Genomic DNA, 12,477 nt, shown 5'->3' on the forward strand with positions numbered 1-12,477 from the left:
TCAGATTATTATGCAATAATATTCCCAAAACTCACAAAGTCGTGCGTACGCGTCGTTCACAGTTAGTGAACAAAAGAGGCAGTGCCTACTAACACAAAATCAAGTACAGCCCAATGTTCTTCATAAGAATAATGGCAGGTACAGAATTCGCGTACAGAACAGCGGTTTGGCGCAGATTTCTCAACAAATACACATCCTAGGGACAACTTATAAGTTTAAGAACAATACAGTTCTAGCAGTCGACAACTGCAACGTTCACGAATGCCACCACTAGTAACGCCAATAATACACAACAAGTGTACTGTTAACAGCGAAAGTAAAGTTTACGCAAAACGGAACTTGTACGTGAATATACACTGTACAGCCAGAGTGACAAAATAGGTACAACCTTCGCGTACAGTACGACAGAGAAACAATGAATACAACGTTCAAGTATACAGTACTCGATGTGAAAATACAACTCTGTCTTACACAATTTCACTCATATCCCACGTGCATACCTAAATTTGCATTCTTCATGTTTATCCCGTGTCTATCGGGCGCTTGCGCAACTGCGCCTGCGGAATTCTTCTCTTCGGAGAAGATCCTTGCCAAATGTCGCGCGAAGCGACAAACTCTTTCGTGACCGCCGTGATAGCGGTCTCGTGAAAATGTTTCACTGCCTGGGCCTTCACCTGGTGAACGACCGAGTGGCTAATAACGGATTGGCGCTTCTTCCCACCTGTCCGTCGGGACAAATGGCAGTAGAGATGTTTTCTCTTACTCTTGAGCCCAAACCTGCACTCTTTGTTTCGGCAGCTCAGCTGCTTGCACAATTTTGGGAGGCCGGTTTTCATTGACTTGCTTTTTACAGGCCCTTCGGTACTCCTTTCTCTTCTAAGCGGCACAGTCGCAGCGGCCGCAGATTTTGAGAGCCGGAAGCGTGCTGGCTTCGCTTTTGCCGGTGCTCGAGTTGCGACGGGCACGGCTTCGCCTCGATCCGAGGTATCGAATCGGGGTTCTTCTTTCGAAACAGCGGGTGGTTTCTCTCCCACCGCTGAAGTCACAGGATCGTCGCCGACGCTTATGTACGGCGCGTTCCCTCCGCGGAGTGCGGCTCCGCTTTGCTCGGGGGTTTCAAACTTGAATTTAGAGTCAGTCTCTTTGCTCCTCGAGCTGTCAGTTACGCACGCGGCGCTAGTCTGCCCAGAGAGTTCGCAGTCTCGAACTGGGTCTTCCTGCACAATGAGCGTACAATTACCCGTGTCTTTCGGAAAGACAACGGTTTCCTCGGGCACTCTCCCCGCAATATCGGGTACCCCTTCGTCTAGAGGGTTCGGCCCCGACGTAGTGATGACATCCACAACCGGGATGTTATCTCCATCCTCAAGCTCCGCATCACCTGTAGGATCATCGTCCTTCCAGGTCTGAAGTGGTGCACTTTCGCACATATCTGGAGGTATTTCCTCTTTGTGGATCGCGGATAAATCCACCTCTTCGCTTCTAGAGATATCCTGGCGTTCCTTTATCGTTTCAGGGTTAGCACTTAGGTCACTATACCCTTCGCTCGCATTTTCCTCATCTGATGAGGATTCCGCCTTCAAGCATCGTATCTCGAGTCGCCTTTTTAGAATCTCGAGTTCAGCTTTGCGTGCTTTCTCCTCTCGCTCCGCTTTCGCTCGCTCCCTTTCTGCCTCTGCTTGGCGGGCTTTCTCTTCTCGCTCCGCTTTCACTCGCTCCAACTGAAATTGTCTCTGAAATTCTTTTTCTCTTTCTCTTTCAGCTCTCTCAGCCTCTTCCTGTGCTGCCTGTCTTGCTCTCTCAGCCTCTTCTTGTGCTGCCTGTCTTGCTCTCTCAGCCTCTTCTCGTGCTGCTTGTCTTGCTCTCTCAGCTTTCTCGTTTTCCTCTTTTTTTTTCTGCGCTACCCACTTTCGTAGTTCGGCCCCTGACAGGCCCAGCTGACAGCCCAACGCTACGATTTTCTCTAAATCCATGATTGCAAATGTATCGCAATCTAGCCACAATACTTTAGCCTCTAGCTAGGTATATCTACACAGAGAAAGTTTACAAGAGCACCAACTTATGAAGGCAGTAGCAACCTATGCCAAAAAAGTTCCAGGCTCTTTCTCCTCCCTACCGCTCACATCAGACGTCCTGTCGCGGACGCCAGAAATTGTCACCCGTTTCCTTAAATTAGGGTGCACTGTCGGAAGATATGGGGAGTCGACTCTAGAGAGCCAACAAACCCCACCGAATCCACAGGGCACAGGTGACAAAGGGGGTGGCCGTCTGATGTGCGGCTTTCGCCGACCAGAGCGGCAAGAATGAGCAAGAGCCCTGAACGAAAGAAAAGCACAACGACTTATATTTATACAGACAAAGTACTGTACAAGCACGAGGTAATGAATCGATAGTGACAGACAATTTAGATCGAATTCTCTAGATCAAGCAACAGTTCAATATCAGGCAAAATTATACAATCAGGATCGTTAACAAAGGAATATTACTAAGCGGAGCAGTTAACTAAAAAGAAAACAAACAGTTCGATGCTTATGAGAGACAGAGTCCCTGCATATTCACCGACCGGGCCGGACGATGCACCGCTGACGGAGGCGAGTCGGCTACCTGGGAAGTGTGGCTTCGCTGTAGGCCAGGCCGTCCGAGACGATCACGGTCATTCGAGGCCCGGGAGCACGTTGGAGTCCTCCAGGGCGCGGGTCGCCGATGGTGTGATGTACAAACTGGCAGGTGCCGTTGTCAATCACGACGACCAAACGTAGCTGGTTTGCTTAGGCGCGGCTTCTCTTTTTTATAGGCGCGCCGGTGCGGAGAGGGAGAGCACAACACACAACGCGCCCGCCGCCGTGAGCGAATAACTTCCCTCTTCTTCATTCTAGAATGATCGACGCTCTTTAGAACTGGCAAGGCCACGCGCACCTCCTCGAAAGTACTGGAAGCTTCAACGAAACCGGAGCGGCGGAGGTTTTATTTTTGTTGTTTTTCTCGCCGGCCAGCCGGCGTGAGATCGGGTTACCGCCTCTTCGTTCGAGAAACCTCCAGCCTTGCCTCGGGCGAATAGAACCGAACTGAATGAATCGAACGACTGCAAGAAGAATTAGGCGCTGTACAATAAAAATGAAAAATTTATAAGGTACTTTTAGACGTCGTACGCTCGAGTTTGTGACAGGCATCAACCGAATGAAGTAGATAATGAATGCATTACTCAAGTACTTTTAGAGCAAAAGCGCTATGAGGGTCGAACACACAACACATGTCTTATTCTGTGAGAGAGAGAAAGAGAGAGAGAGAGAGGCAGAGAGAGAGAGAGAGAGACAGGCAGAGAGACAGACAGACAGACAGAGAGAGAGAGCAGAACTTTCATTGGCCTTTTTATGCCTTCTTAGTCCACAAGACCAAGCGTCTATTTAAGTGCAGAGCACATTATGGGCTCGTCTTGTCTTCTTAGCTCGCTAACTGTCGATGTCAAGCGACTGCCGGAATCAGGCGGAGCAGCGAGATCAGGAATCAAAGTAGAGTCTGGTGTACCGTCGCCAGGAAGTCACGGTGAGGCGTCGAAAACCATGCCGTTTAAATAGTCATAATTGTTCGAACCTCGTAAACCGCTTACAGAAAACTGCAGGTACATTTCAGGCAAAATCTGTGTATATCACTGGCAGCCCCCAGCTTCATTTAGGTTAGGACAGCTCGTTAGGTTGGTTTTTACGATAGTAAGCGGGAAAAGCGGCCACAAAAAAAATGGAGCGTTCTAACTGCTGCAGAAAGGCTCCATCCGCGCAAGCAAAAACTTGCACGGTCGAAATGACGCAAAATAGCTCCAGCATGCAAAATTAAAGCAGGCACAAAAATAACAGAATTCCCGCTGACGCAGTTTCAGGCCGAGGGCGGACGAGCACTGCGAAGGCGGGAAATTTGAATTGCATATTCATCACGAGAGGAGTGAAACAGGGCGGCGGAGAGGGTGATGGGTGGTAGCCTGGAGCGGATTACGGCGCCTGCCCCCATTACGGCGGATCACTGATCTGCACTTCCAACAGCTTTAACACTGAGTGGAACGGCTTTAAGTTTTTTGCACCTCCTGCCCTCTCCATCAGCATGACATGGTCGGCACTGGACAGTGCAGTTTTCCACTGCTCGAGGTGGGCATTTGGGAAATAGAGTGGCAAGTGCGGGTTTTGGCTACCTTGCCGCCCTGCATGGCACCGCGACCCTGAATTTTCGCAAGACTTGCATTGAGGTGGATGCTGGTTGGGGAACATGAGTGAGTGGGTGAAAGAACTTTATAGGGGGTCCGGTGATGACGCGACCTTGTCGCTCACCCGGCTGGTCCCACGTCCCGACAGGCAGGTCTAGCCCACTGGTCCGGTCGCGGGCACGCCGGACCGCCACGATTTGCTTGTTTGGATCCGGGCCAGACGGGGTGAGGGAACGCAGTTGTATGAAGTTTGCGTAGTGTTGAGCCTTGTTTTTGCTTAATTGTGGGTTTGGTGGTGTATAGATTATATGCTCTAGCCGGTAATTTTGGGCGACGTCACGGTAAGACACAATAGGGGTGTGGTCAGGTTCTACTTCCGGGGCCTGGATGGTGGGTGCTCGTGACGTCGCGTGACAGAATTCGTTGACGGCGAGGAAGGTGCGTGCCGGGGAGCAGACTACACTGATTTGCTCGTTTGGGAGGTTTGCGGCCAGGAGGCGGTACGATTATGGTAGGAGTTACTTCGGGATCGGTGACTCCTGCCATACTATGGATAGTGTGTAGCGCCGAACCCACTAAGGCAGCTCAAACCCTCAAACGGGAGCATACCCGCTGTAGAGGGTGCACCACGTTCGATATGAAGGAATGTATGCTTCTTTCCCACGATGCTCCTTGGCTATCCCAGCAAAACCTTCTCCCAATTTTCTTGCTTGAAGTCATTTGTAGATGGAAAGCAATTAAATGCTTTACCGCATGCACCTGATCAGACCAGCAAGCTCTGCAGGCGTTCTGTGGAGAGCAACACGAGGAAATGGTACAGTTTTGATATGCCATTGGGAGGAGGACACTGGATACAAAATAATCATCCATGAACAGATGTAACCAGCAATGTCTCGACGGATCGTAATGGGAAAGGCGGTTACATGATACCCGAGAAGGCACATACCAGATTAAAGAGATCGGCTGTGGCTCGAATGTGACACCACTTCGCCATGGTTCTGTGTTACAGTTCTTGTGTTCGCCCCTCCCTTAGCTTGCCTTTTCGTCTCTTATGTTCACGTCAATAAATGGGCCATTCATAGGAAAGGCAGCTGTGGGCGTCTGTAGCGGCTCCTAATTACCTACTTGCTGCTACCCATTTCATAATGCGTCCTCGCGAAATAAAACGCAAATAAAGTACCCGTCTCATTGCATGCGGCGCTTTTCAATCCGCGTGTGTCATGAATAAATGAGTCACTTTCGTGAGAGAACAATGGTTAAAACCCCAGGCTTTATCCCAATCAAACTGCATGAAATTGCAATTGGATAGACCTCGCCTTCCTAATGCGAGGGGCCCAGGCTTGGTTATGACCACGGGAAGCGTTTTTTTTGAGGCGCTTGAGAATGAGATGTCCTGCTGGAAACCCATTACGTAAGTTATCTTCCTGCTCTGCGTTTCCGTGTAGGGTCGTCATCAGTGAGGAAAATCCTTCGCTTTGAAAGTGCGACGAAAACGACAGCAGGAGCGTGTGGGCGTGACCCGAACCTCCGGGAAACTGGGAAGCCCTTTCTGGCAACATCAGTTGGATTTTATAGCGTTTCATGCCACTCTCCCAGTCTGGCCGCTGCTGCTGTTTTCGCCCGGAGGTGCCACGCCGTAGGACGCCCCGCCGCAGTTGGTTGAAGACAAAGAGGGTTCGAAACAATTGGACATTCATGCATTCGCATCAAGGAACCATAAAAATGGTTAGGTGTGCTCTATAGTTATTTGCTTGGTGATAGGAATCAGTTTTGTAATAAATATATATTATAACGGTAACGAAGACGCGAACACGAACGTGTGTCTTCAACACGTATTATCAGAAAAGGGTAGTAGTACACACTTAACTTTTTTACACCCTTTTTGGCCGAAAAGGGTGTAAAAATCTTGCCCCATGCCTAACCCCCTTAAAAGGTGTTTTGGCAAAAAAAGGGTGTACGGATGAAAAAAGGGTGTTGAGCTCAACACACTTAAAGAAGGGTGTTAAAGGATGCTTGACACCCTAACAAAAGGGTGTTGAGCATCCTCGCACCATTTTTTTAAGGTGATGGCATGCGCAGTGGTAATGTGAATCGGCGGAGGGCACAGCATTCAGTACAAACACTCAATACACACAAGTTATATACATTTGGAACACAAATGAATTAGCAAGAAAACCAACGGGATGCAAGAGTTACAGGGAGTGCATACTTACTTAGTAATACATGCGCTGCTCTTACTTTTATATCCAGCAGAGGAAATCCCCCCGATCGAATCGGTGGGCTTGTCGCAAAAAACAGATATTTTAGCGCTAATTTTGGAAGTATGGATTTTACTATGAGAATATACAAATCAACACGCGGATTTGCAAAAACGTTTTAATCACGAGGTTGTTTTCGTGTTCCATAAGTTACAGAATTTTATTAATTACAACACAAATCTTCCCCGTCACCTCAACACCCTTCAAAAAGTGTGTTCATTATTTCAAAACCCTTTTTCTCAGAAGGGCGTCAAGCTACAAAGTAGGGTGTTCGAAACTACGAAAAGGGCAGTAAAGAAAAAGGGTGGAAGAAAAAGGATGTAAGAAAAGACCGCCAACTAAGCAAAAAAGATAAAGAGACCTCCGAATTCGGCGGCATTTTGTTCCTGTTTACAGGTGTGGACGGAACATTTTCTTCAAGCGGGAGGTGTTTTGTACCTCACGATGTTTAAAGCCATATGAATTGGCATAATTTATTACCAGTGAAGCTCTTTAAGCTTTAGCTAGTTTCGGTTCCGTTAGCAAAAAAATACAAGGAAAAAGAACTGCGGCACCTGTAAACAGTGCACCTCCGCAGATAGGGTCTATAGCAGTGAAGTCGGCTTTCAAGCTTGTTAGAGTGTGAGCACAAGGGGCGTACGCGCATGCGCACCTCTTACTATACCATTTCGAAGGTACTAGCCGTTTTTGGATACTAAAAGGCAAAAAAATTGCCTCAGCTTGCAATAGCGGTGCAATGGTGGAGAAACAGCATAGCTGGAGGCCGACCTAGCTTGTTTCCCTAAGCTAGGGAAACCCTAACACCCTAAGAAAAACCAAGGGTGTTGAACTTGATCAACACGCTTTTTTTTACACAAAAAGGGTGTAGAGCTAGGAAAAGGTTGTTGAGATTCAAGAAAAAGGGTGTAAAGGCCTCCCAACATCCTTTTTCCTACACCCGTTTTGGCTAAAAGGATGTAAAAAAGTTTAATATGTAGTAGCAGTAGAAGTAGCACTTTTACTATAGGACATGATGCCCCACGGCTTAACAGAAGCGCCGTCTTAATTCTTATTTTCTTCCTCACCTTAGTGTAGTGTTGCCCAGAGGTGGTATTGGTCACGGCTTGTAAGGGGCGGTGCTTGCCACAGAACGAAACTCATCTTCTTCTACTCCTCGTGGCCCCTCGGAGCCTCAGCGGGCCCAGCGTCATCTTTTTTTTTACTATGCCGCGGAACATGTCCACAATACTTGAGGCTACGTAATAGCGTCATATTCATCGGCAATCGAGAAGCACTGTGACCATATTTAGACAATGCAAGGACAAAAAGATGCCATGGTAGAATTACCAACTGGGAATGCCAATGTGACCAAGCAGGCTGAGAAATTTTTCGAGTGCCTTTTTTAGCTGCCTAATGAGTGGCTGGCTACTAAATCCCCATCGCCATTCGCGAGCGAATGCAGTGAATGGTGCGAGCGATCTGAGAATCGGCGTGGTCCTGAATAAGCATCGCTTTCCCACCCAGCTAGCGGTGATGTCTGTCAGCAGAGGCCGCCGGCGGCCGACGGAGGATTCCCGGATAAGCCTTCGTCGACGGTACGACCAGCTGGCCCACGAAGGCGAGCAGAATTCCATAGACAAGGCCAGAGCCGAAATGTGCAAGATCGGCGTATTGATCGGCCTCGGTGTCTTCTTCGTTGTAGGCTCGTTCTTCATAGTCACCGCGCTACTCCCGAAGCGCCGCAGTCAATCCAAAACGAGCCAAAGTATCGCCGAAACTACTGGCAATGAAGACAGTGCCAAACATTCCAGGAAATTTGATGCCAACGAAGGGCCCAGGGATCCGCATAACAGAGATTCTTCAGAGGATAACACCGATCAATCGACGTCCACGACTGAGGTCGTTGAAGACGAGGGGGACCTTCTGAGATCTACAAGCTACAAAAGGAAGCCCGTTCTTCCCGAACACCGTGCGCACCGCTTAGGAGACCAGGTATCTATGAACAAACCTCCAGGGCCTGCTCTGAACAAAACTGTCGACGAGGCTTAAGAGTCCTGTTGTTCATATACTTTGTTGGCAGAAGATACATTACTTACATAAAATACATGAAGACACTCACTATACGGCTATTAAGAAGTGTGTTCTCTTTCCACAGATTGTCAGCAGGCATTAGGTCGAGTGCTTGTGTGCCTAACTAAACCAATGGATTGAAGCGAACATTAGAATTTTTTACGCGACTGTCGTCTGTCATGCCTAATACGTCCACACGACCGTGTTCACGTGCAACGCTTGGCGTTCTTGCAAAAAAAGGTCGCAAAAATCTGTCAGCCCTTAGCTACTATGCCTCATTCTCGTAGGATGTTTAAGCCATGTTGGGAATAAAGTACGAGTTTGCGATAGAGTAGTTATTTTCTTTTTACAATATGGGTGTTTCTTTCATTTGTCTCCATTGGCTCTCCGTCACAATAGCGGCCACGCTACCTAAGCCAGTGCCATTTTCAATAACGCTGTGTCCAAGGGGCTGTTTAACGTCACTATACGCCTCGAGCGCTGACTGTAGGGGCGCCACTGAAATCCCCCTAGCGGGCCGTTTCGAAAGCAGTCGCGGGAGTCGCCGGCTCGCTCACCACTGTCACCGTTGCTTTTGAGGCACGTTCGCGACTGATATTTTGCGTTTGTATTCGTTGGAAATACATATTTATGTGGAGCAGTCACTGTTCGCAAATGTGGTGTATTTATGAGAGTGTAAATGCTTATGACGCGATCTTACTGTGGTATATACGGTCCGCATAAGCGCCAGGTATGTGTCAAAAGCCAGCGTCACGAAACTGGGATATATGCATGGTGGTGATTGTAATTCCACTGCCCTGAGATTTACTAACAGTACCTCCGTAAGCAGCGTTCGTTCAGATGCTCATGCTATGGCCACACACTGCGATGTAAATCGGTTTCGTGTGCTTTCATATTGTCACGAAGCCAATGACGACGCAGTTGTCTTGAAGGAGAAACAAGTTTATTGGAGCGAACTTGTGCTCCCCTAACAACTCAAAAGAATACAGAAGCGGCGAAGCAGCGGTCAATAAAGTGACTTGCGTCGGCGAGCGTCGCAGAATCGGAATGCCCCGGCGTCTGCTCTGCAGGCTTTTTATCTTTCGGCGCGCGTGGTTCTGGAACCATCGATTCGCATCGAGAACATTGTAGATGCAAGAAGATTATTCTGGGCTGTTTACGTTAGATCGGAATGCTCTCCCTATCAGAACAGATAACACATGCGGCACAGAAATAAAGAGTCGAACACGCGCTTCCCTTGGCACGGAGATAACACAGACCGGCGCAGCTGGGCGCTAAAAGCAAAACACAAATAAACAAACCCAATGCATGGTTCGCGGCATTACCCCCCCCCCCACCCTCTAAGAGTGCATCGACCCGATGCTAACATAAGCGACAGTCCGAAACTGAAAATAAAAGTTCGTCATCGCATGTAGAAAGGTTTTAAGCGAACCACGTGGACGACTTCGGGCCGCGTACGTAGTCGTGATATGCCGGAGTCACCATCGGGGATCACTTCGTAGGTAAGTTGGCCAACACGTCGCAGAATCTGGTAGGGTCCGAAATACCGTCGCAGAAGTTTCTCGCTCAGTCCTCGTCGTTGGATGGGAGTCCAAACCCACACACGATCCCCTGGTTGGTACTCGGCGTCTCGGCGTCGGAGGTTGTAGCGGCCGGCATCCACCAGCTGCTGGTCCCTTATACGAACTCGAGCGAGCTGGCGGGCCTCCTCACACGTTGAAGGTATCCTTGGACGTCGGCGTTGAGGTCGTCGTCTTCTACACGTGGAAGCATGGCGTCGAGCGTCGTAGTCGGTCGTCTTCCGTAGACAAGCTCAAACGGTGTCATCTGCGTAGTTTCCTGCGTCGCTGTATTGTACGCAAACGTGACATACGGGAGGACTTCGTCTCAAGTCTTATGTTCAACGTCGACGTACATGGACAGCATATCCGCAATTGTCTTGTTCAGACGTTCTGTTAGTCCGTTCGTTTGGGGGTGGTAGGCCGTCGTTCTTCGGTGATCCGTGTTGCTGTAGCGTAAGATTCCTTGCATCAGCTCGGCGGTAAAGGCCGTTCCGCGGTCCGTGATTAGGACTTCAGGGGCTCCATGTCGCAGCACAACTTGGTTCATAAAGAACTTTGCCACTTCTTGTGCAGTCCCCCGCGGAAGAGCGGCGGTCTCCGCGTAGCGTGTCATGTAGTCTGTCGCTACGACAATCCACTTGTTCTCCGATCGTGACGTCGGGAACGGGCCTAGAAGGTCCATTCCAATCTGTTGAAATGGTCTCGAAGGGACGGCGATCGGTTGCAGAAGTCCGGCGGGTCTTGTCGGCGGCGTTTTTCGTCGCTGGCAGTCCCGGCAACTCCGAGCGTAGTGGGTGACGTCGGATGTAAGGCGGGGCCAGAAGTACTTCGCCTTAATTTTTGCAATAGTGCGAGCTGTGCCGAGATGTGCGGAAGACGGGTCGTCGTGGGACTCTTCCAAAATTTCGTCCCGAAGGTCTGCGGGCATGACAAGTAGATAATTCGTTCTTGTTCCGGGGCGGAAATTCTTCTTCACGAGGACGGAGTTTTTGAGGCTGAATGCTGGCAATTTACGCTTGAACGTTCTAGGCACGGTGACGTTTCGTCCTTCGAGGTAGTCGATCATTACTCGCAAGTCGGGGTCGGCACGCTGCTGGGCGGCTAGGTCGCTCTCCGTAACAACCCCGAAGAACGCACTGTCTTCATCGGAGTCTTGTGGTGGTGGGTCGACAGGGGCGCGGGACAGGCAGTCGGCGTCGGAGTGTTTCTGCCGGATTTGTAGACGATTGTAACGTCGAACTCTTGCAGGCGCAAACTCCACCGCCCAAGACGGCCAGAGGGGTCCTTCAAATTGGCGAGCTAACACAGCGCATGGTGGTCTGTTACAACCTTGAACGGTCTGCCATACACGTATGGGCGAAATTTTTAAATGGCCCATATAATAGCCAGGCACTCTTTTTCGGAGGCAGAGTAGTTTTTCTCCTCCTTCGACAGACCACGGCTGGCATAGGCGATTACGTTTTCGCACCCGCTTTGTTTTTGGACAAGGACGGCACCCAAGCCTATATCATTGGCGTCCGTGTGTATTTCCGTTTCGGCGTTTTCGTCGAAATGAGCGTGCACGGGTGGGCTTTGCAGGTGTTTTTGCAGCTCGCAGAATGCCTTTTCTTGGTCGTCTTCCCAGCTGAAAGCGGTGCTATCTTTCGTCAAGCGCGTGAGCGGCTCTGCAATGCGTGCGAAGTTTGCGACGAAGCGCCGGTAGTATGCGCAGTCCAAGAAATCTGCGCACGCCCTTCTTATCTTTCAGCCTTGGGAAGTTCGCTATGGCTGAAGTTTTCGCCGGGTCAGGCAGGATTCCCGCGGTGTTGACGACATGGCCCAAACATTTCAGTTCCTTGTACGCGAAGCGGCACTTTTCAGGCTTCAGCGTTAACCCCGACGTACGGATGGCCTCGAGTACAGACTGCAACCTTGCGAGGTGTTCGTCGAAAGTCCGGGAGAATACCACAACGTCGTCGAGGTATACGAGGCAGGTGTGCCACTTCAGGCCAGCTAGCACAGTGTCCATGACTCTTTGGAACGTTGCTGGAGCCGTGCATAGCCTAAACGGCATTACCTTGAACTCGTATAGGCCGTCCGGGGTTATGAATGCAGTCTTCTCTCGATCTCTCTCGTCCACTTCAATTTGCCAGTAGCCGGTTTTCAGGTCCATCGATGAGAAGTACCTCGCATGGCAGAGGTCGTCGAGGGCGTCGTCGATTCGTGGCAGGGGGTACACGTCCTTTTTGGTGATCTTGTTCAATCGCCGGTAGTCAACGCAGAACCTCAGTGTGGCGTCTTTTTTCTTCACGAGTACGACCGGCACAGCCAACGGACTTTTCGATGGCTGTATAATGTCGTCGTTGAGCATGTCGTCGACTTGAGTCCGGATGGCTTCGCGCTCGTGGGAAGAGACGCGGTATGGTGACTGTCGGGT

The 12,477-nt window shown here is 49.8% G+C and overlaps 1 long non-coding RNA gene across 1 annotated transcript in view; it reads left to right on the plus strand.

Annotated features, from left to right (window-relative positions):
* LOC144148661 (uncharacterized) overlaps nt 1–12,477 on the plus strand; it is a 446,918-nt gene that overhangs the window by 150,995 nt on the left and 283,446 nt on the right. The gene's annotated exons all lie outside the window — the stretch shown is intronic.

The sequence above is a fragment of the Haemaphysalis longicornis genome, unplaced genomic scaffold, assembly GCF_048455015.1.
Source record: "Haemaphysalis longicornis isolate Haplotype H1 unplaced genomic scaffold, Haemaphysalis longicornis Haplotype H1 scaffold_8, whole genome shotgun sequence".
NCBI lineage: Eukaryota > Metazoa > Arthropoda > Arachnida > Ixodida > Ixodidae > Haemaphysalis > Haemaphysalis longicornis.